This window comes from Lepidothrix coronata, unplaced genomic scaffold (genome assembly GCF_001604755.1).
Source record: "Lepidothrix coronata isolate B3197 unplaced genomic scaffold, Lepidothrix_coronata-1.0 Scaffold40, whole genome shotgun sequence".
In the NCBI taxonomy this organism is placed as follows: Eukaryota; Metazoa; Chordata; class Aves; order Passeriformes; family Pipridae; genus Lepidothrix; species Lepidothrix coronata.
This window is the reverse complement of record NW_016690220.1, coordinates 5,035,824-5,059,943: the sequence shown is the minus strand read 5'-3', so window position 1 is coordinate 5,059,943 and position 24,120 is coordinate 5,035,824. Positions and strand designations below refer to the sequence as shown.

At 37.8% G+C, this 24,120-nt stretch overlaps 1 long non-coding RNA gene across 3 annotated transcripts in view; it reads left to right on the top strand.

Annotated features, from left to right (window-relative positions):
• Positions 1-24,120, top strand: part of LOC108496447 — a 66,202-nt gene that overhangs the window by 27,682 nt on the left and 14,400 nt on the right. For 2 of the 3 annotated variants that reach the window (XR_001874466.1, XR_001874464.1), the window contains exon 3: positions 23,919-24,048. This is a non-coding gene — a long non-coding RNA (uncharacterized LOC108496447). Of the gene's footprint in view, positions 1-21,322; positions 21,423-23,918; positions 24,049-24,120 lie in introns of those variants that run through there. The other variant, XR_001874465.1, reaches the window with a different exon arrangement.

Sequence of the window (24,120 nt, the reverse complement as noted above, 5' to 3'; positions counted from 1 at the left end):
GTGATGCAAGCAATTGCTGCATTAACTGTCAGGCTAAAGTTATTAAGAATCAGCCTTAGGATGAGAAAAATACATATAAACTATAATGTACTTTACATGTGGATAAAATTGCAGCTACAACTTAATAAAATTCTCATGTTTTGAATAGTTCCTGACCTGAGAGCATAACACAACAATTAGGTGCTAGAGCTGTGCTGGCTGAAGCATATGCAGCTAACTAGATAAAAACATTTCAACAGAATGTAAATACAACCTTAGTACTAACAAGGATAGAATGGAAAGAGCTCATGGTGATATAAATACAGCCTACAGATGATATATTTAAAAAAAAAAGAGAGAAAAAAAAAAAGCTATGCCTTCAGAAGGCTAAGCCATCAATACAAATGCTTTGCATGCTCACCAAAAGCCTGTGCAAAATCTGGTTGCAATAACTCCAACTAAGAGAAGCAGGGAGTGACTTTTAAGCAATTGAAGGGAAGTAAAAACTTGATAACTGAAATTATTTATTTTCATATATTTTGGAAAAAAATCAAGCAACAGTCGAATGAATGACTTTCTGCCTTTTTCTCATTCAGATAACTAGATAAAATGACCATTCATTCCTTAGTTCTTGAGCAGTTTTGCACTTGAAGTTTTACACCTCTATGGAAAAAAAAAATCCTGCTTGAAAAATAGAAGAGAATGTCATTCAATCCGAGTCTAAATTTCCAATAAATAATTAAAAAATAAAATGTTTGGAATCTGTTAAGTACCCAGAATATGATTTTGACTGTGTTTCAGTCTTCCACAGTTCATAAAAATACAGAATCCTGTAACTTTTTTTTTCCAAAATTTAAATGCTTCATAAAAAAAATAAAATCATTTTTAGTATTGTCATTTAAAAATGCAGCATTAAGAAGAAATACTCCTGGAGAAAAATGTCACTGTTTAATAATATGTCACATCTGGACTTTAATGAAATATTAATGCTAAGTTATGATAAGAAGAGTACCTCTTTTCCATCTTTCTTTTATCTAAATTGTTTAATATTTAATACTTTATAATAGAGAGATAGAGTAGACCAAAGTAGAGTTTGATACTGTTTTATTATGTATGATTTTATTACCAGATAAGAGTATTTAAAAATGTTTAGAATATTATAGGATGAGATACAGAATATTTAAAGCTATATAATGCATTCTGTTACAGATGCAGAAATCTGTGATGGTCCTTGCCAAAGGAGACTGGACATTTAGACTCAAAATGTGTAGAAATGTCTATATCCATGGTCCTTATGGGTCCCTTCTAACTTGAAATATTCTTTGATTCTATTTCATTGTTGCCAGAAATATAGCAAGGTAGTTTTCCTTTTCTTTTGATTTTTTTTAGGAAAAGTGGTGCATTGAATAACGTGTCAGATACAGAGTGTAGCATAAAGAAGCCTTAAGTTAAGCCTTATCAAAATGTTAGAAGAACACAGTATCTAAGACTGGATGAAGCATATGATTGACAGTTGCATAGAGACAGCTTTACGTGTGGAGTGATCTTACTAACTATATTGTCAACTGAAAAGAGTAATCAAATACCGAGACAAAAAGTTTATTTAGTTGATGCTATATAATTTCATTTTAATGATGTATCCTGTTGGACTTTGCTGACTTTATTCTTCACTGCAAAACAAAACCGGGTAACTTCTAACCAAGGGCAGTACTAAAATATCACAGGATGCACAGAGGGGTTATGTAGACATTATTTTCCACATCAAATGGAGATTTAGAGATTTTGAAAAATAGTGAGAGAGAACACAGCTTGGAAACGAGCTTGAAAATATGTCAGGTGGCCACAGGCACACATCAAGGAAACAGAAAGGTTCTTCTGAATTAGATCGCTAAATGGAATTTAGCCATTGAATGCTTGGCAGTTTCTCTTCCAACATATTTTAAGTACTCTGACACAATGTCAGGTAGTAGTATGCAAATCTATGAACTTTTAAGTTCTTGGAATAGGAATCAGAAGTAATCATGCAAAGCCAAATTGTAGTCATGTGAAAGCAAATTTATGATAAACCGGTGACCTCATGGTCGCCTTTGAATTAGTGGAGTATACATAACTTGCATACAGTTTGGACACTGCAGATCCTTGATAAAAGCAAGTATTTCTTTTACTTAGTTCACATCTGCCTTTCCACACTGTTTTGTGGTTTAACTCTGATATATCACACAAACCAATGTTTTATTGTCTTCCTGTATTTCTCTGTGTATCTAATCCCTCTGCTGCTGAGCCTTAAATTGTATCCTTTTGGGACCATGGGCCATCTTCTTGTTCTGGCTTTAGTCCATGTTTGAAGCACATCAGCAATATCTGACATAAGAGTTGACAGTGATTTGGGCTCAAAACCCCACCAATTCCCACTTTAAGTGAAGCTTCAAAGCTGATATGCGTGTTCTGTGCTTGCAGTGAAGTCATTTCTCTAAATAGAGAGTCGTTTTTAAAGCCAGAAAGAGGCAGAAGTACACTTCAGTTAACACCTTAAAAATATGGTTTTTCTGTTACCAAAACCAAATGTTGCAAGCCTAAAACTGAATTGGGGAAAGATTCTGTCCATGTGTTACTTACATCAATAAAATTATGTGATAATTGAATTATTTCAAGTTACTGTTTTCTCCAAGGTACCTATTCATTAAACACATAATGAAGCCCAGTCACCTGTACACTTCATTAAAAGACAGATTTAAAACACCAAAAAATATTTTTCGTAGATGGATAAATGCCTAGTGAGACTTTTCAGAAGTGCTAAAACTGGATGCTTGAAACATCTTGAGTCATCTGGATAACCCTACTGTACAACCAGAGGTGAATAGGTAATTGAGAATAGACTGTAAGCTTAATAGTATTTTAAAAGAAAATTTTACTGATGTAGTCAGAAGAATAGCTAAGAAATCCACCATCTTGCAAGGATTAGCATTAAATGGTGTGAATGAGTCTAGAATTTCTGTTATGATCAAAAGAAAATGACAACTTCTTTGGATAAAAGGAGGAAGAAGCTTTGAGCTATTTCCTAAGCTAATATTTCTGCCCTTATTTTAAACATTTGGTTTCCGCAGTCTAAGATCTTACTCTCTGGGCAGCCTTAAGCTCCCTGAGAAGTCAGAAATGGCTAAACGTGCTCTGAGCATACCTCAGCCGCTCCCACAACTACCTTGAGTTTAGCAACAAGGGAACAAAAAAACACCCTTAAGCTGACATTAACTTTTGCTATGCCTGCTGAGTAATAAAGTGCCTTTCTCAGAAGAAGAAAGGGTTCTGTTATTCTCAGCTTGTGGGAGTTTGAATTCGGTGGTGAGACTGATACTGATTTTAATAGTGAAAAATACCTGAATGTATTATACAATTTCTAGTAAAAATATATCTAAATGGGTGGTAGTTTGCTTTGGTGCATTTTTTTTTATGGTGGTGGTTGTTGTTGGTGTTGTTGTTGTGGGTTTTTTTTCTCACTAATGTTTCATAGTCAAGAATTGCTATTTAAATAGTCTTGACCTAATATGTCTACCAAATAAAGAACCAGAAATCCTTAAGAAAAAGCAACCTGACTACAATGCTAAAATCCGAGACCTCAGAATTTTAGTGTTAAGGAAGCAGGCAATGGAGGAGAGGAAAATCATTGCTTCCTTGCAGCAGGTTGCAGTGTTGGGTCATTCAGTAATCAATAATGAAATGGGTAGCACCCTCAATTGCACATTTTTCATTCTTAGTGTAAGCTCTGTTGTCCTCCTTAGGGATTAATAGTTGTACGGAGTGGCTCCTTCAGCAGTCAAGTGCTTTTTCACATGAACCTTTCCTCTGCCACCTTCTGGCTGATTTAAGTTTTCGGGAGCTCGACACAGGAAAAGAACTTATTCCACTAAAGACTAAAATCCTTAAGTTATTCTTTGTCTTTCATACAGAGTTTTTCTGGTGTATATATCCAAGATTAATATCTTTCTAGTGATTTGACCATTTCCAAGTCTGTATGGTAGTCCTACTAGAATAAGTACTACTTGAAACCATAACAGGATGTAACATTCTGAAAGATTAAATATTTATCTTCTTATGGAAATAAAGACGTATATAAAACATTGAAAGGCTGTGACTGAAAGAAAGACTCGCATTCCCTCCTGTGTATACTTTCATCTCCTAGCTTCTGTATCTCCAGTTAATTCTGGGCTGGGATATTGGAAAAGGAATGTGATATTTTTGACATTCATATTATAGGTGAAAATTTTTAGCTATAAACTGTGTCATACAGGAACACTAACAGCATTTTTGCAGCATTTTTTTCAACTACTGAATTTGGTGCTATGCTGACAAAATGGCTAATGTGATCCTTAGGCATGAGCACAGAGGATCAATAAGTAGGTGATTTTTACCTCTTTAAACCAAGTCAGTGAGACAGATATTGAGAAGCTAAATATGGTTCTGTTCCTCACAGTCTGACTGTGGTCATATTTTAAAAGTGGGGCCAGGGCGTAAATGAGCTGCGAAAATGATGTAATGGCTTTTGGAGGGCAGACCTAGAAACCTCCAGCTGTTCAGCTGAGAGAAGGGAAAACAAAAGGTTGCAGTAACTTGATTACTGCATGTAAGTATTTCTGAGGTGAAAAAAATGCTGGCTGTTGAAGAGATCATCATTCTGGCTGGAAAGGCACAATGAGAGTGACTCCCTGGGAGCTGCTCCATGCAGTGAGAGGGAGTAAGCCCTGAAATGTACTACAGGTTGGACAGGGTTCTTCACCTCATGCATCTTGGCAAGTCCTAGGGCAAATAACTCTGCAATTGTTGGGCAAAGGTTACTTTAGCCAAGATGAAGTTTTTCAGTCCAGCATAGGATAGCTGGAAGATACATAATGCATGTTAAAATAAGTCAGGCTGAGTGGTTAAGAGATCCCTTCAGGGCGTAAACTCTCTGATTATTTCTTTGAGAACATTTTAAATTTAAGATTCACCCTTGGCTCCTCAAAAGACAGTCAAAGATCCTGGTTCTATTTCTGTCTTTACCTTTTATCAGTAGTTTAAGAAGTGGAGGTTATTGCCTTTAGATCCAGGATACCCTATTTCTTTATATTTTTATGTTTTCCTAAAATACCCCTTTGAGATCAACGTTCCTATCCTTTGCTCATTTGACTGTGAAAGGAAGGTCATTCTTCTTTATATTACTGTTTTCTGCTTTTGCGACATAGAATCTTTTTCATAGAGAAGTACACGCTTTTGTTTAGCAGACTCTGCTGAGGCATCTTTATCTTCTTAAAATAATCCCATATATACCACTGTTCTTTTGCTCAATGATTTTATGATGAAATGAAATGAAAAAGTGTGGAATATGTTTTATTGGTTAGGTTGTGATCTCTTATGATTAAGAGATTTAGAATAATGGAAAGCAATTGTCCTAGAAGTTGGAAAACTTTTGCCAAAATTCTAGAATGGATAGTTGAAACTGAAAGAGAAGTCCTGCTTAGAGAGAGAGAGAGACAGAGACTTGTTTTATAAAGCTTGTGGGATTTAAGGAAGTCTAACATGATGATGGGACTTTTTAAAAGAACATCCTTGCAGAGGAAAGTGTCCAGAACAGTTCTATCAGGAATGTTTGACAGTGCTAAGACCATTTATTTTCTTTCAACCAGTTCTTGAACCCTCTGGAGAAATAAGAAATCTCACCTCTCTAGGGCAGAATGGCTGAGCCTGGAACCTAAAATTGTGAGCCTCTCCCTAAGGGGTCACCTCTAAAGGCTGTGCAGATGTTGTGCACTACACAGTGGCAGAAGTCATAAAAGTCTCTCACTGACTTTCAGCAGTAGCTATTGCATCTTACAACTGGGAAGAGCAAAAGGAAAACATGAAATAAATGGATAATTGTCATGTATTACCAAACAGTATTGTCTTTGTCAATCACTGCTGCCAGTAGATGACAGTGATACAGTCTTTTACCTATCAGCCTTCTCTCCCCTTACAGTTGACTTTCTCCAATTCCTGACTCCTGACCTTTCACCTCAGTCCATGGTTAGTGCAGATGATGGATGAGCCTTGTTATGCACATAAGATGTGATGGTGCAAAGGAAAAATGCCAGCAGGCATGTTGTGTTCTTCTTAGATTTTCATAAGAATAACTTGTCTTTAAAACAGACAAATAGCTTAGCTGCACAGGCTGAACAAAATAAGTTTGTCATGAATGTTTTGGTCCTTGCCACTCAATACTGATGTCATATCAGCAGATAGGAAAAGCGAGCAAGGCAGGAGACTCTGAAGGAGGGAAGTATTGGATGAGTTGGAATAGGCACTCAGTTTTACTGCCAGAATCTGAGCTCGGGAAATACAGAGCAGCCTGATTTAACCCCAGCTGGCAACTTAGCCCCATGCAGCCACTTGCTCACTTCCCCCCCATGGGAAGGGGGAGAGAATTGGAAGAGTAAAAGTGAGAAAACTCATGGGTTGAGATAAGGACAGTTTAACAGGTAAAGCAAGAGGACTGCATGTAAGCAGAGCAAAACAAGGAATTAATTCTCTGCTTCCCATGGGGCAGGCAGGTATTCCTCAGGAAAGCCAGGCTCCATCAAACATAACAGTAACTTGGGAAGACATATGGCATCCCTCCAAACGTGTCCCCCACTTCCTTCTTCTCCCCCCCAGCTCTATATGCTGAGCATGACACCATATGATATGGAATATCCCTTTGCTTAGCTGTCTTTGGGGTCAACTGTCTCAGCTGTGTCTCTCCTAAACTTCCTGTGCCCCTCTCAGCCTCCTTGCTGGTGAGGTGGGGTGAGAAGCAGAAAAGGTCTTGAATTAGTGTAAGCACTTCTTAGCAAAGCTAAAACATCGTTGTGTTATCAGCATTATTTTAATTCTAAGTCCAAAACACAGAACTGCACCAGCTACTGGGAAGAAAATTAACACTATCCCAGCTGTAACCAGGACATTCAGGAAGAGAATAAAGATTTAGTCCCCAGTGAAATATTCTGTATAGCCTCCCACATTGTGAATCACACACTTGAAATTGAAAAATAAAGCATTAAAATGATGAAACCAGTATAGTGTGATTTTTTTTTTCAAGGCGTTTGAACATAAATTTAATTTTAAATTGTTTTGGGTTAGACAAGTCATATGAAGTTCTCATATAAAAAACTTGAATTACACCTACATGGTTGAGGCTTTTCTACCTCATTAAGATTGATTAGGGATTTTTTATTTGAGTTTTGTTCAAAGAAAATTCTTTTAGTTTTTGCAGGAAAGTAGAATAAAGGAAAGCATTCACTTTAATCATTAGATAAGAGAGTGGGAAAGAGATTTCTAAGGAAAGAGTAATAGGAAGGACAATTTCTTGCTAAAATACTAGATATGACTTTTATTTATGTCTAAGAAGTATGGTTCCATGAGATGTTTTCATAAAAATACATAGATAAGTACAATGAATCCAGTGTTAGAGATCTTGGCGGAATTTTTGCAAGACTCCATAGGCTTGAACTGTGGGCTAGAATTCAGAAGTCCAGGTAGTAACTAGCCCATAAAATATTCAAATAAACAACTTTTTTTTTTCCCTAATATTTGACAGGCCTGATGAACAAGAAAAAACAGTGTATTTTGGAAAAAGCATATTTTTTGGCAGTAATTGTTATTTTCTGTTTGTAATAATTTATCACATGTAGGTGTTTATACATAAGTGTTTCTCTCTTAATTTCTCCTTTTATTTCTCCTGATCATGGTACATTTAGCACTATCACCCTTTTTCCTAAAGGTTCTAGTGAGTTTCAGTGTGTTTAAGTTGCTATAGGATGGCTACTTTAATAGCCCTCACTTCAACTTGGCTCAGAAACTATTAACAGGAAAGACACATTCTGCTTCTGAAATTTTGTTTACCACTAACTGCTGTTTTGTGAAGAGATCAGGGAAAGGCAGTTGTTTTCATTCTGTGATTCTGTGCCAAGGAAACAAAATTAGCTGTAAGCCTTCTCAAATACTGGCATTTTAATCAGCCGATGTTTCAAATGGTATGCTGTGTCCTCATCATGAAGAGGTTCTAATTGAGTGGTGGGACCAGTGACTGCCCATGCTATGTGAAGAATTCACAGCACAGAGAGCTGCTTCACTGTGCTGAAAGCTATGAAAACTTTGGCTATGATGCACTTCACTTTTCTTTAGTAATTGGAAGTGTCCCTGTGAGAAGGGAACCTCAGGGACAGGTGTTTTAATGTGTGTCTAATGGCATGTGTGTGTTTTAAATTTGGGAAGCTTGCAAAGGGGAAAACTACTGTCAGAAAAGGAGTTTCATTACAGCCACTGTTTGAATAGGTTTGTTGACTATGCAGAGATATAGTATCAAATACCTGGGGATAAATTAAATTTTAAATATTTTTGTGCATTATATTTCTGAGTTTGGAATAACCGTTTCAGAGACTGAAAAGATGGGAAAAGAAAACAAAAATCCCATCACAGAAAATAATGTAAATATAAAATGCAAGAATATTTGAAAGATAATAATTCTTTTAGCATGTTGGCAACTGGTAAAGAGTAGGTGTTGAAAATCAAGACTGCTGCTTACCTTTCTAATGAGGCCTAGAACTGGTCTGCTACTTCTAAAATACTTTCTTCCCTAAACAATATTTTTGTGATCATCCTGCAAAGATGAAACACGAAGTTTACTGTCTACTTTTTTAGCATTGCTTCTCATTTAATGGAAATAAAAGCATGGTAATAAAAGCAAGGCAAAGCAAATGAAAACATCGTGTCCAATTTAAAGAATATCAACAGTTGCTAAAGTATAGTGATTTTACAGTGCCTTGCTTTGTGGTTCAGTATTAGTTCATACCTTGCACATGTTCAATGACACGTAGCCATCAGTATGGCTGGTACCCTACTGGCGGTAGCGTGAAAGGAGCTGAATTCCTGAGTCCTGCAGCTCCAGAATTGCAAGGGATTAGAAGGGCTGAGCAAAGGAACCACAAAAATAACTTTTGTGCTGAGAAATATGAGTTATAATGAGAGTGTTAAGAAATTCAATCTATACATTTTTCTAAAAAGAAGATTTACAAGTGCTATGATTATAATGCCCAAATACCTTCAAGTTGAGAAAATCTTGCCTCAGTAGTTTAAGAGAGAAAAGATTAATGGCAGGAAGTTAAAGGCATACAAATTTTAATAAGAAATTAGTTGTAATTTGTAACAGCGAAGGCACTGAAATATTAGCACAGATTCCCAGTGGAACTGATGATTTCTACACATTATAAAGTCTTCAAATCAGTGTTGAATGTATTTCTAAAATAATTCATTTAGTCAAACAGGTTTTGTGAATACAAATAAGAGGAACTGCATGAAATTTGAGGACTTCTGATCCACAGGACACAATCATTAAAGTAATTGTCCTTTTGACCTTAGTTTCTCTGAATTTATTACAGATAAGTGTTAGATAGCAAATGAATCACTGTTCTGAACTGCTAGTTGTTTCTATTCTTGGCATTTCATACAACTACTTTTTTTTTTATGCTCCTCAGTGAAAGAATCAAGGTTTATGATGTCATCTAGTATATTTATTTTAACAGGTTATATAATTTTAATACTTCACGTCTTCAGTGGAATAGAATATAAATGTCTTCTCTTTCCAATATAGTCTTGCCTGTTTGACCTCCCCCGACCAATCCCCTATTATCCAGGAGCATAACATGGCCATTTCAGAAAGAAAGCTCCTCTAAGTCGCTGAAGAGAAGCAAGATAATTTGCTGTCACCTGGGGAGGTGGTGACCAGTGAGTCACCTCCCTTAGGTGAGGAGTGAAGCATCATTTGTTCACTGGGCCAGAGGCACTTTCCTTTTGCAGTGGACTCCCCTTCTGCTTGACTCTACTTAGATGTCTTATTGTAAAATCAGTATGGGACTGCTAAATACAGATCATATAAATATTTTCTTTAAGTTATCTGAGTATGATAAAATACATTCATCTTCCTGATAAACATCACTATGCACACATTTTCGCATTTTGTAGGTAGTGGAGTTGTTTTTCTCTTAATATTAGTGTGTTTGATTCTGTGGGTTTTGACATCTCTATTCTTTTGTCTGACAAATCTGTGCGCTGACTTGTAAAAAAAAATCAATATTGTTTTCCCTGGCACTTTCTCTGCAGTTGAGTTGATTTATTATCACAGTTCCCTTTCCCCTCTTTTATCAGTGTGTTTCTATTGCTTTAGGGTTGAGTACCTGATAACATCACAGGGTAGAAGACACACAGAGAGTTTCCGTGACCTTATCCCCTCTGTGATCTTGTCCAGTGTGACGGTGAACCATGGCTATAAAGTGAACAATGACATTATCCAAGCTGTGTGATCAGATTTATGTTCTATTACATTGGAAATAGAGATGAACTAGAACCAATGAACAAAATTTAGATTTATATTTAAACTGTACTTGTCCAGGATCTCAGTGGCTAAAGGAAGAGTAGAAATCCAATGAGCAAAACCTAATTCATCTGCAAAGTAGTACATGCTGGAAGAGTCATACAGCCCATAGTCCTTGAGGGTTTTAAACCAACCATAATGGTGAGCTAGTTGTTGCTCCCTAGAAATATAGTCTTACTACTACTGTTTCTGTTAGTCACTTATGTCAAGGTAGTGTTTAAGAACTTCTTTAAAAGATCAGAGTTAGCTTGCCCTAGACAGTGTGTGGACACATGAGAAAAGACAAAATTCACAGGAAATATTTCAGAACAGATGCAACTGAAGGCTGCAATAGCTAAGGTGCCATGAGCGCATTGACAAGCATGAGTGTGGTAATGCAGGCAGGGGCCATGTTCACACAGGGTTTTCAGGGAAAATTAGTCAACTAAGTTTATTAAACCTGTGCCTAATGTGGCTACGGTGTATTAAAGCCACTGTATTCTTGGAAGAGACTATTCTTGTGCAATGACTTCTGCCTGTTGACTTTCTTTCTCTGGAAACCTCCTTAGTAATCTCAGACCACTCCTTGCCATGCTGCTGGGGACTGCTGTTTATCTGCAGGCACTGTGAGAGAAATGAGCTTGAAGGTAGGCTGCAAAGCAGGATTTTGTGAAGGGTTTTTTCTTGTTGGCAGGAAGCAGCAATGATGCTTGGCAGAGAGGTGTGTGTGTGTTTATATGTGTGTGTTTATATGTGTGTGTTTATATGTGTGTGTATGTGTGTCTCTGCTTGGGGCTGAAGGTTTCGGGAGTGAAACTGAATGAACAGGTCTCTCTGCCACCTTTGCACCTCAAATCTTCCAAGGAAGTTATGATGTGGGAAAAAGTATTACATGATTGTGTATCAAAAATGTCATCTTCCACAGGAAGATGACGTTTTCCAGTTCCTTCTGAGATACCTCAGTGAGAATGGGGACAACTGGAGGCCACGTGCCATCAGAGAATCACAGAATATGCTGAGTCTGAAGGGACCCACAAGGATCATTAAGTCCAGCCCTTAGCTCTGAATAGGACCATGTCCAAGAGCCACACCATGTGACTGAGAGTATCATTCAAATGCTTCTTGACTTTGGCAGGATAGGTGCTGTGACCACTTCTCTGGGGAGTGTGTTCCAGTGCCTGACCACTCTCTGAGTGAAGAATCTTTTCCTGATATCCAACCTAAACCTTCCCTGACACAACTTCAGGCCAGCCCCTCGGGTCGTGTCACTGGTCACCACAGAGAAGATCAGTGCCTGCCCCTCCTCTTCCCCTCATGAGGAAGTTGTAGACTGCAATGAGGTCTCCCCTCAGTCTCCTCCAGGCTGAACAGACCAAGTGATCTCAGCTGCTCCTCATATGGCTTCCCCTCAAAGCCCTTCACCATCTTTGTTGCCCTCATTTGAACACTGTCTAAGAGCCTAATATCTTTCTTATATTGCAGTGCCCGAAACTGCACATAATATTCATGGTGAGGCTGCGCCAGTGCAGACCAGAGTGGGACAATCTCCTCCCTCAACCGGCTGGCGATGCTTTGCCTGATGCCCCCCAGGACACGGTTGACCCTCCTGGCTGCCAGGGGGCACTGCTGACTCATACTCAACCTGCCATCAACCTGGATCCTCAAGTCCCTTTCCGTGGCACTGCTCTCCAGCGTCTCATTCCCCAGTCTGTACGAACATCTGTGGTTGTCCCATCCCAGTGCAGAATATAGCACTTTCCCATGTTGAACTTCATGTGGTTGGTGATTGCCCAGTCCTCTAATTTTTTGAGGTCTCTCTGCAGGGTCTCCCTGCCTTTGAGGGAGTCAACAGCTCCTCCCAGTTTTGTGTCATCTGCAGACTTTCTTAGTATCCCTTCCAGTCCTGCATCCAAGTAATTTACAAAGGCGTTGAAGAGCACAGGGCCTGTGGAACCCCCACTAGTGACAGGTTGCCAGTCTGATGTTCGCTATTACCCTCTGTGCTCGACCCATGAGCCAATTGCTCATCCACCACACGATGTGTTTATCCAGCTGTGCGCTGGACATTTTGTCCAGAAGGATCTTGTGACAAACAGTATCCAAAGCTTTACTGAAATGTGCCGTGTTTGAAATCTGAGCCAGGAGGGAGGCAAAGATTGTCACCTATGTCAGCTCTATTACACACTCTTGTTAGCCCATGTATCCCATCCATTATTTACAGATATGGCTGAGATAGATAGTTGAGGCAACATCAGAAGGGGCTGTCAACATTCATGTTGTTGCTTGGCAGGCTGTCAGCTTTTTCCTGAGGGGTGAAAGCAGAAGATGGTGGTTTTTAGATGTGTCTTGTTCTTTGGGAGGCAGCATGAGTTGCACAGAACAAGAAGAAGGTAAGCCTGTAACCAGAGGGCTGCTGGGTATAAAAGCCCTCTACAAGTTATGAAGATGAGAGACCATGCAAAACCTAAGGTCACAACTACCTTTTCTGGGAGACAATTGTAGAGAACCTTCCCATAGGTTTTACTTCATACATGATTGTGTCTCTGTGTATGCTGGGCAGGGATACTGCTTGTCTGGATTTATCTATCCAAACAAGAAGAGTTATTGATCATAATCTGAGGTCTTGTTTAATATTAGGAGCTGCATTGCCCAATAGTTTAGATCACTGTAATTGGTTGAATTAAGATGCTACTCAGTCTGATTTCATATGTCCATGTGTATGCCTTAGCATTATTAAGATCATGTGAACACTCTGTCTTTGCAGTTTTAAATACCAATATTTTAGTTTGTTCACAAGTAGGTGTAATTTTTTTAGTTTGATTTGATACTAAACAAAATAAATCTAAACACATGGCTTAATTGGTGAATGTAAGTGACAGCTGCAAAACCATAAGAATGTGCGACAATTTTCATGCTTTTCTGAAAACAAACACAACTTTTGACTGTGCAATTGAAATCTGGGAGTGTCATTTACCTTTTATTGTCACAACTTTCCTCTCCTGCAAGAATGAAAATAAATATCTTCCTCTTTTATAGCCTACAAAAGATGAATTCTTGTCTGCTCTTGCCGGTGCTATAATTTTTCAGATAGCTTCACTGATTGAAGTCTTGACTGTATGAATAGAAAATTCAAATTGTTTAGTTGAAAGAGAGTCCTATGAAATTTGCAAGCATGCAGCAAAAGCAGACTGTGGAGATAAAAATAAGATCAATTTCGGTTATAATAAATGCCAAATCTAATAAAGGAAGAAACAAAACCAGACCATCCTGAACCTGCAAGGCTTTCACAAACAGACTGTTCCAAATTTTGAGAACATCACAAAAGATATAGTTTTATAACACTTCTGATGTTTTTTCAAAAAATCTGCTCTGACTACTGACCTATAATAAATCTGCCAGATTGCTTCTGTCACATTTGAAACTCATACTACAAGATCTTTTACAAGATCTCTTTGTTCTTACTGATTTTTTTTCTCATACAGACAAATACAATAATATTTTCAAATAAAAAGACAAAGATTTTAATTACTGCTGTCCATCTGAGGATGAAGAACTCTTTTTTTAAATTGGACTTGGTCTTTTCCAATCTAAGTGATCCTATGTTTCTATGAAACACTCCCAGTGTCTTCCAGGTAGTGATTTTCTGTCCTGTTTGTGTAGATAAGGTCATCATTATGATTTTTTAGTTTGGCTTTGTATGCATTTTGTGACAATGGATTCTCAATTTTCTTAATAAATCTGGAAGTTAAGATAATGTACCATTTTGTGAAAGAGTGATGTTAGGTAAAAGGTTCAGACTCTGTATGAGTTTTATCTGAGTTCAGTTTATAAAATTTAAAAGAGCACTATATTTGTTACAAAAGTGATTTTAATTTTAAGTAAGTACTGATGTTATGGGCTGCTCTGCAGTACCATTCCTTTCAAGTACTTTGGTAGAGAAGCTGTCAACTGAATAGTATGGTTACATTAGGACCTATGGGTGCACATTGGTGCCATGTCCCTTTCTCCTGAAATAGGGTTTGTCTCTACACTGAGTGTGCCTGAGGTCAAAAAGGACGCTCAGAGAATAAAGTGGTAACCAGAAGCTGTATGTGTTTGAGAACTGAGCTTTCAGTATTTTCCTGATCTGGGTTTTGTAGCTTGTACTGAGACACAATTGTCCATTAGCTGATGATACTATGAGAAAATTATTAATTACCAGTTTAGCAATGAATTTATTTCAAGCTTTAATTCTCAGAGATGAGTGATTATGTTATCCTCTTAGTTTTCATTCAGAAATGTGAGAATCTCTTCAGTCTTTCTAGTGCTGGAAAGAAGTTTAGAACAATTTGAGTGCACCAAATCAAAAAGTCAAATTAAAAGACCCTAGTATTTCCTTATTTTTTCTATCTTTATAGATTTCATTTGTTTATTTGGTTGGCGGGTTTTTTTGTTGTTGTTTTTTAGCAGCCTCGTGATGTTTTGGGGTCACAGCAATGATTTCTTGTTTAATGTTTGATCTTAGCCCCACTTCACAGACACTCAGCAAATGTTAAATTGCTATGAGTACTAAGCAAGCTCCTGGATATCATCCCCAACCTCTCCAGTCTATTGAAATGTAACACCTAGCAACTGTTTTCTGATAATTACTCATATGTGTTCTTAAAATAAAATTTCAAATTAGATGCTTATTAGTATTGCACCTATGTTTTAGCAAAACTGTTGATGAGCCATGAGTGAGCTATAAGCCACACAACTCTTCTATACATTATATAATCTATTGCTGCCTTTATTGCTACTTCTTGGGTAGTCTTGGTGACAGAGAGAGATGCAATGAAAAGAGAACTCGTTACAGCTGTATCAAAAATAAAAGGCGAGCCAGACCATATTTTCCTAGTTTGATTTTAATTTTTTATATTTGATTTTTGTGCTAAACATTGAGAACGAAGGTTAAAAGTACTAGGTAAAGGGTTGTTGTTGTGAATTGCTACTGGGAATAACCCTTTTAAGATATGACTCTTTGGAATATAACTTTTTGGAATAACTAACATTATTGCCTTTTGGTCTTTAATTACAAGACCAATTGCCTGAGATTCTGTATGTTCAACTGACAGCCCATGTATTTAGAGGTAGCTCTTGCAATAGGGTTTTTCTCTAGCATCCCATCCTAAAGGTTTCCACATGCAGTGGCAGAAGCCAAGGGAGGATGAACTAGACACGGGTAATAGGTTAGATATTTGAATGTCCCTTAAGTGTGAATGCAAGCCTAGGCGTGATTACAGATCTCTTGTAGTGTCAGTGTGTTTATTTGCTACTGGTGTCGTGAGCTTCTTTGCAAGAGGGATCCATATAGACAGTAACAGAGATGATAGCTGAAGTAGAAGACAGTGGTGATGTAGGAGAAATTGATTTTAAACCTTCTGAGACACCCTGCAAGGCCAAAGGATAAAGCTTGACATAATAAAAATTATCCTAAGTGCTCTGTACTGAAATATCATGAAATTTGAATGCAGTGCCTCTGTGTGCTTTACCATCTGTGCTTTGGTCTGTGGGACTGACCAAAGCAAAGAGAGGGTCTGACCTGAGGAAGAGAGATGTTTTGCCTGTGAATCAAGGCAAGAGAAAAGTCTATCTGGGAAGGAAGGCTGGAAAAATTTCATTGTCAGGAAACAAGACTGATTTTTTTTTCCTTTTACAAGCAGAGGGACTAAACCTCTCAAGTCATTGCTAATTAACATTTTACATGTGAGCAGTGTGCATCCTGTGTAGATCAGCCAGGATTGAAAGGGGACCCATCTAGTGAAGACTTAGTAGCTACACCATGAAATGAGTTTAATGAGTCTCTGCTCTTTCCTCATGACATTGATTATAATTCATCTCTCCCTAGGGCTGTTCACAATACCCAACACACAGAACCATGACTTTTCTGGGTCCTTTGAACTCTTGTGTTGATTGTGGACTGCAATCAACAGTCCTAGCAACAGGTTTTTAAAAGTTCTCAAAGCTCACTATATCACAGGGATGTGGAGGGAATTCTTAGAAAGTCTGATGATAGTGAATAATTGAGACTTAACATTTACAAAAAAAAAAAAAAGACATTTTTCATAATCTCATGACTTTTGACTTCGGAACTTTTTCTTCTGGAAGTACTCTGAAGATACTTAATTTTACATAGTTCTGCATATACTTTATATTCCATAGTTTTCTGTATCTTTTTTTTTTCATAAGTGGGGGTGAGGGAAATGAACAATGTTACATTTTTATTTATGTCATGTATTCAACAATGATGGTTTGTGTCATTCCTGAAATTTCATGATGAAACTCTGGTAAAAGTGTAACGTGGTGGCTGTGATATAAAATAGGACCTCCATTCTATTAATTAAATTTGTATTAGTAAATATGCTAGCACAGGCTAAAATACTTTTTGATAAAAGATCACAAATACTGTGTGATTCGTTTTCCATTTCTCTTGTGATTCAGACATGCAATCTTAAAGTGGGCTATTGAGACTATCCATTCTATCCTCTGGAATAAAGCATTTATAGCCAGAGTGTGGTATTCTATACTTAAATGGATTTAGAAACAATAACATGTTTTATATTTAACAGAAATAAGGGTTCTTGAATGAACAGAGTAGGTACAAGAAACCAGAGATGTAATCAACTGTACTCTATGGGCTCATAAGAAAATGAAGAAGCAAACCCCCATGATTCATAAAAAAACCCAACTCCTGAACATATAAAGGTTGCTGGATGATTTAAGGCCAGATTAACAAATCACTGCAATGCAATTTATGGCTTTAGATAATGGGAGGTCAAACGTGTATTACCAGCTGACTTAAATTTGATTTGACTGAAAGATAAAACTCCACTACATGAACCATATTAACTGAAAGCCTCTGCTTTACATTTCTCACTGATGGCACCCTGGGGAGGCAACTTTCTTGGCATTTCACATCCAATTTAAGCACATCATTGATGAAAAGATGGCTAAATTGGTGCGTCATTTTGTAATAAAATATCTCACGAATTGTTTATCTGATCAATGGAGAATGCAGTCTCAAGCCGTTCAGGGCTAATGTGCTCATTGCACTAAAATAGTAAGTTATTGACTGTCAGAGGGACCTGGGAATTTCTAAACTCAGTTCAGATTTCCTGAATGAGAGCAACATATTGCATCAGAATAGTAGGTTGCAAGAGATTAACTCTTCTAGCTGAACTCTCACTGAAACCGAATAGATGTGAGCAGAGGGCACCAAGCACTTAGAGGGAAATGTTCAGCTTCTCATATGATCAGGCTGTAGAGGGCAGAAAGGAGTCTTATTTTTACCTTAATTATGCAGACTTTACATCACTGTAATCCCACTAACTTTATTTGGCAAAGTCCTGCAGCATAAGAGGAGTTATGCCATATGTGTGTTATATATGAAATGTTATTTTCAGAGCTGTAGTGAGATATTTTGGTGCCTGGGGTAGGATGGGACCACTCCTTCCAGACAGGAAGCATCTGGGGCCTTCTCAGGACCAGCCACTGGAGAGTCCCTGGGGAAATGCCTTCTCTTCAGACATGGGCTGAGCTAGCCCTGAAGGGAGCTGGGTGGACGTGGTGTAGAGGGAACAGGGAGACTTCCTGTCAAGGAACAAGGTAGGGAGATAAGGCAGATATTCCTTTACCCCTTCATAGTCTGATATATATTTTCCCTGGAACTGATGCCCACTTTCCATTATAAGGATGGGGAAACAGCACCCTGACAGTCCCCATATTCAGCTGGACTCAGTCCTGGCCTCACAGGAATGCAGGGTTATATTACTTATGCACCCTTCCTAGCCTCCCATTTGTCATGCTTTGTTATTTCTATTTTTCGCTATCATTTTCTCACAAAATGAAGGGGACAGGAATGATTAAGAATGGTTTTCACTAGAAGCAAACCCCAGGAGTTCTGTGTTTAACAAGCAAGGATCCTGTCTCCTCAAGGCTGGCCTCGTTCGGTGTGGATAAGGGAGAGAATGACTTATGTGATATAAGTTCATTATTTATTTATTTATTTTCTTAGAAATGTTTAGTCCACCATAGAAATGATTCACAGACAGAAGGAAACAAAACACTGAAGTGGTTGGTGGATATTTTTAGCAGAAGGAAAGTGTTCTTTTCCCGAGGTTGAGGGAGAAAAAAACTTCTTTCTTTGCAGCCCATGGACTTAGGACCCTGCAAAGCTGGGCATATATATTCCTTCTGCATAGGAATTGGTAAAAGAGTGGAAAAGAGGTGTAAAGTGCATGTAATAGGAAATCACCTTCACTGGTGGTATGTAGGATATTTCAAGGTGAGTGCTCCCTGGTCCCTTGTTGAAGCTGCTCTGCTGTGCACAATAGATTTCAACATTGTTATGCCTACAGGGGAGTGCAGCACTGCAGGCTGCTGATTTATGTGTTTATCTGAGAGAAAGAAGCAAGAGGTTCCCTTACACTTCCCCCCAGTAACTACTATAATTAAGTAATAGAAAATTATTGTGATTAGTTTATTCAACCAAAATACTAGGTTCTGTTCTATATTGTAATTTCATTTTGTTGGACTGAAACTGGTAATTTTGTTAATGGAATACAAATCATACTTCCATGAGGAGATAGAGTGCTCTTATGCTAAAAACAGGTATCAATGACATAGAAAGCTCAATTTGGTCACCACCAATGATCTGCAGTACTGCAGAAGCCAGATGGCCAAACGGCAGTCCTATTTTCTTTTCTGTCTTCTGGAAGTTAGAAAGTCCTAGGCTGCTCAGTCCTTGAATGAGATACTGAGGAAATCACAGAAAGCAGAGGAACAAACTAAAGAATATTGCTTTGTCGCTTAGATCAAAGACTCTGAACAAGGAGATGGACTTAACTTTGACACCCTACTATGGCTTGTGGAAAGCTGGTGGGGAGAGAGGTGTTGCCTAAGTACTGACTCTAATTCTAAGCATGTCTTCCAAATCGTTTTTTTGGGGAGAATTTATCACTAATTTTATCCTCCTGTACACCTCCCCTGCCCCCTCCACAATGGTGTTTATCTTCAGGAAAACATGGGGGTTTAGAAGTCTGAAGGGCTTCTGATTGTGTCTGAACACCGATGGTTTCTTTGAGATCACAGTTGTCAAAGCTAGTAGGCAAACAAATGTTAGAAAATGTATTTGAGGAACTTGCTCTCTAGAAATATCTGACTTAAAAAAATGTGTTAAAGGAATGCCTTTTTCTTAAAATAAGAAACAACAGTGGTTTTGATTTATCTCTTGATCTCAGAGATTGTTAGCATGATGAGTCTTATTGGCATTTACTGTCAGCAGAGAAATTATATTAATGAAAAATTGCAATAGGCGAAATAGAACAAGGACAATGAAAGAAAATACTCCTGATGAACAAACCCTTCGTTTGTTCTGTGGTGTTTTAATAATGCTTGAAGTAATAATCTCCTATTGTTTAAAAAAATGTATAGATTTGTAAATAATGGCAAAAGCAGCAGAAACCTGAGTTTACCAGTTTTTACTTAAAAATAATTTCTTTGTGTCCTGGTGTGTTCCTGACATTTGCTCATTTTAGTTTTGTGCAAATGAAGATAGAGATCTTTTTATGTTACACAAAATTATTCTAGTGTCATATTAATCTTGTGAGTTGAGTTGTTCATGTGAAGTCACTCCTAAGAACTCTCGAGCATTCATTACCAGTATTACAGGCTTTATTTAAAATACTATTTTTACATGCACAAGCAAGAATACCAATTTTTTACCTAAGTGATAGTAAAAGATTAATTAATATTACTGCTACGTTTCAATCAGTTGTTAATCATGTCCTCATAATGAGATGAAGGAATGTGCCCTTAAGAAATAAAATATTTCTTATGTTTTACTAGACTGTAGAAAAAGAACCCCCACATTCTTAAAAATACATAGATCCAGAGCAGTATTTTCTCATTCAGCAACCAGGAAGTTTTGCCAGTCTGACAGATGACATCTTCAGTCTTTTCCTCCCCCAGAGTAATTAAAGCAAAGCCTAAAACACATGCATGGGGTAGATCAGAGGACTGATGATTGTGTCGCTGTCATTATTACAAGACAAGGTAGTGCCCAAATGCCCAACCAGTTCATGAATCCCTTATCTGATTCCTTTCTTGTCCTAGTTAGGATGCTTTTCCTGTCCATTAGCAAAGTCATTACCAGGCAGATGTGGAGTTAGCAAGTGGGACAGCAGTGACTCTTGAACTACCACTCTGTCCTTCCCAAATATTATATCTGGTTTTTTTAGTTATGAAGCATAGTAAGTGGTAACAAAAATATTCAATCTCATCACCAAAAGAAGTCCATGAGGATAATCAAAGGGCTGTAAAACACCAGAGAAGAAAACACCTGGAGAAGAAAAGGCTCTCAGGGGACTTCATCATCATCTTCCACTTAAAGGGTGGCTTTGGAGGATGGAGGCTTTCTCTTTGATATGGTTTGAAGCTGGCTCCCTGCCAAGTCTCCAAACCTTACCACCAGAAGTTGTCCCCCCCCCAAACCTCAGGGAGAAGAGGGAGAAAAAACTACGAAAAACACGAAATGAGAGAGAAACAACCATGAGATATATAAATATATTTACACTTATATACAATTAAAATATACAATTTCACAAGGGAAAGGGAAGGGGGAAGGGAAAGGGAACAAAACTAAAATAAAATATATAGATATCCCAAGACCCAATATCTAACAACTAAAAAGTTAGCAAAGAAAAATATCTCACTACTCTCCTGGGACAACCGAGAGTCGCTCCGGAACGATCGCCGGCAACCTCTGTCTCCCAAGGTTGGCAAGGCCTAACCAGGCCTCGCTCCCCAACACGGCAGACTCAACAGCAGGGAACCTGCACCTCCAAGCCGCCGGAAGGAAAGAGGGCGAAGGCCTCTCCTCCTCTCTTCTTATAATCTGGCTTACGTAAAAATCGTAGGGAATACTGGGTAAATCTGGACCCTTCCTTGGTTACAAACTGGTCACCAAGGAAGGCCTAGCCCAAACCACCACACTCTTCATGAGGAGCCACATGGAGATAACAAAGGACAACAGGTACAAATTGTACCATGATGGGTTTCATCTTGATATGAGAAAGAAAATTTTCAAAGTGAGATCAATCACTGTAACAGCTTCCCTAAGAATGGGATAAGAGTCCCCATCACTGAAGGTTTTCAAGACACAATTTGACAGGGTACTAGCAAATCTCATCTTTTCCACAAAAGGTTGAACCAGGTGATCTTTCAAAGACCTGAGCTGTCATATGGTTTTATTTCACACAGTAACAGGTTTTTGCTCTGTCTGCTTTTATAGAGTTGTTGAGAGACAATCTGGTACTCCACACGCCTTCACAGTTTGATATCTTCCTAAACCCATTCAATAAACATGCCTTTTCAGTAAGTTTCCTTAGAGCTATTAACAGACATCCTGGTTTGGTGGTGTCTTTGGCCCAGCTCATGCTATTCTATGTTCTGCTTTAAAGAACCCTTCAACCCACATTTACTAGAAAAAACCCTGATTTTTAATTCAGCTTTTCTTCAGAATTTATTTCTAATGAGATAAGAGAGAATGTGTGTATGGTAGGTAGCAGTTTTGTGGTCAGCTTTTGGATCTGATCTTTAATCACAGGTTACCATGGCTACATTGTTTGATTCCTTCTTTTCCTGGCAAATGTCTTTTCTGAGTTGTGGACATATTCAGTTTGTGAAATGCTTCATATCTTAGCGCATGTAGGTTAGATTGAGTATGAATTTGTAAAAGAGTAAAACAGTTCTTTCAAAAATATCTCGGCGCATATGCTATTCTCATGAAAGTTAGTGGAAATGCTGGCGCTTGTATTGAAATAACACCAACCAGCCAACTGGCACTGAACACCTATTTGTTCCATTTGTACAGTCAAGTCATAGTGAATATTTATAAATTAAAAAACCCTAAATTACTCAATAAGACTTGACTGAACAGACTTCATAATGAGATAATGTAGACCTTCAGGTAAACTACTGGAGGTGCAGTGTTATCTCGTTACAACACACGTTTACTAAAGAATAGCATACTCCAAGGCATGTATTTATACTGCAATGCATTCCTGCCTCAGGCCACTTTTGAGGTATAAGGTGGAAGGACAAGTAGCTTAAAAACTTGAAAAGTAGATGCCTTTTACTCTAGCTGCATATATAACAGACGACTGTATTCAGTGGTTTATTGAGTGTGTTAATTGTGAGCAATAAGGCTGAAAAATGTGTGTTCTAATGAATAGCTTCCCCCGCAGTTCAAAATATTTTCAGAAAGCAGGCAAAAACTCCAAAGAAAGAAATTCCAGTTGCATTCAAGGACTCAAAAGTATGTTGTTCTAAAGTTGCTGCTATAGTAGTAATAGTATTATGGGATACTCAGTTGGTCAGAGCAGCAGCTTAAATGTTGCTACCTTTCTGCTAGTGACACAAGAGCTTAGAAAATAAAAGTGCCCAATCTATTTCATCTCCACTAAGGAGATGTGGCAAAGGAAGAGTCTCTTCTACAAATAACCATTTTATTGATAGTTCTTTGCTTCTTATGTAGTGTAAATCTAGAGAGTCCCAGTGAAATTATTGGAGCGACATCAGTAAAATCAAGTGCTGTGACAGACCATCAGATCTGCATCATGGAACTCTCTCACTATTGAAATCAAGGAGAATTAGAAAATGATTTTGGTGCTGGAGTGATTTCATCCCCGGATATGTTGCTAGAAATTATAATGGACTGCAATGATATGATATATAGAAGTAACTTTCAAAGTCAGTGATCAGGGATTCGTGGTGCTCCATCGATCAGAAAAAATAACAGAATAATATCCAGATTTTAAATGGTGTAAAGAAGGAAAATAATAATAATGATATAAAAAAGAGTGACTAATAGTGGTTCAGAGAAATGAAATCTGATAGAAAGGAGATGGAAAACTAAAGATAATTTGTTATTATTTTTATAGTTGTATTACACTGACATGAAGTGTCCCAAGAAATGTTGGAAGAAAAAGTTTCGTGTCCTAAGGAACTTCAGGCCAACACTAAAAAGGTCTGGTTGGAGGCCTGACAAACTAATTAATGAGGACAGATGCATGGGAGAAATCATAATACCAATTTTGCAATTGCTGTACTGGGCTTCCTATATGTCAGCTCTGTGTAGTTCATGGCTGGCCTAACCACAGAGCACTTACAGCAGTATGCTGGAAAAAGGATGGTCTGCAAGAATATATATTTATTGAATAAGTAATAATTTGCTAGGGGAATTTCTGCTTTTAATTCCAGTAGCTGTCTTGCCTTTACCTCTAAGGATAGTATTTTATCTCCATTTTCAGTAAGGATGGTAATAATTTAATTTTGGAGCCAGATCCAGATTGCTCTTAATTGTTGTGTCAATATCATTGTGATCAGACTTTACTTTTCATTTATGTGGCTGAAAAGTCTTTTGCTATTTGTTCTCATTATTGTTGCAGGATCTTGCTAATTTTGCAAGTTCTAGGGAAACTCCTTTTGATCTGTGAGACACATTGACCAATTATCTTTTTCCTTACAGACTTTCCATAGCGGACAAATAATGAACGCCGAAAAACAGTGAAATCATCAAGGCTGAGGCTCATCCCTCAGAAGGATACTGGGAGGAACGTGAATGTCAGAGAACAGCATGACAAATCATAACAATCACAGTTAAGTTTCTGTTGGCATTCTTCCACTATTAAAAATAAGCTGTCATGAAGAAAAGAGAAAACAAACAGAGG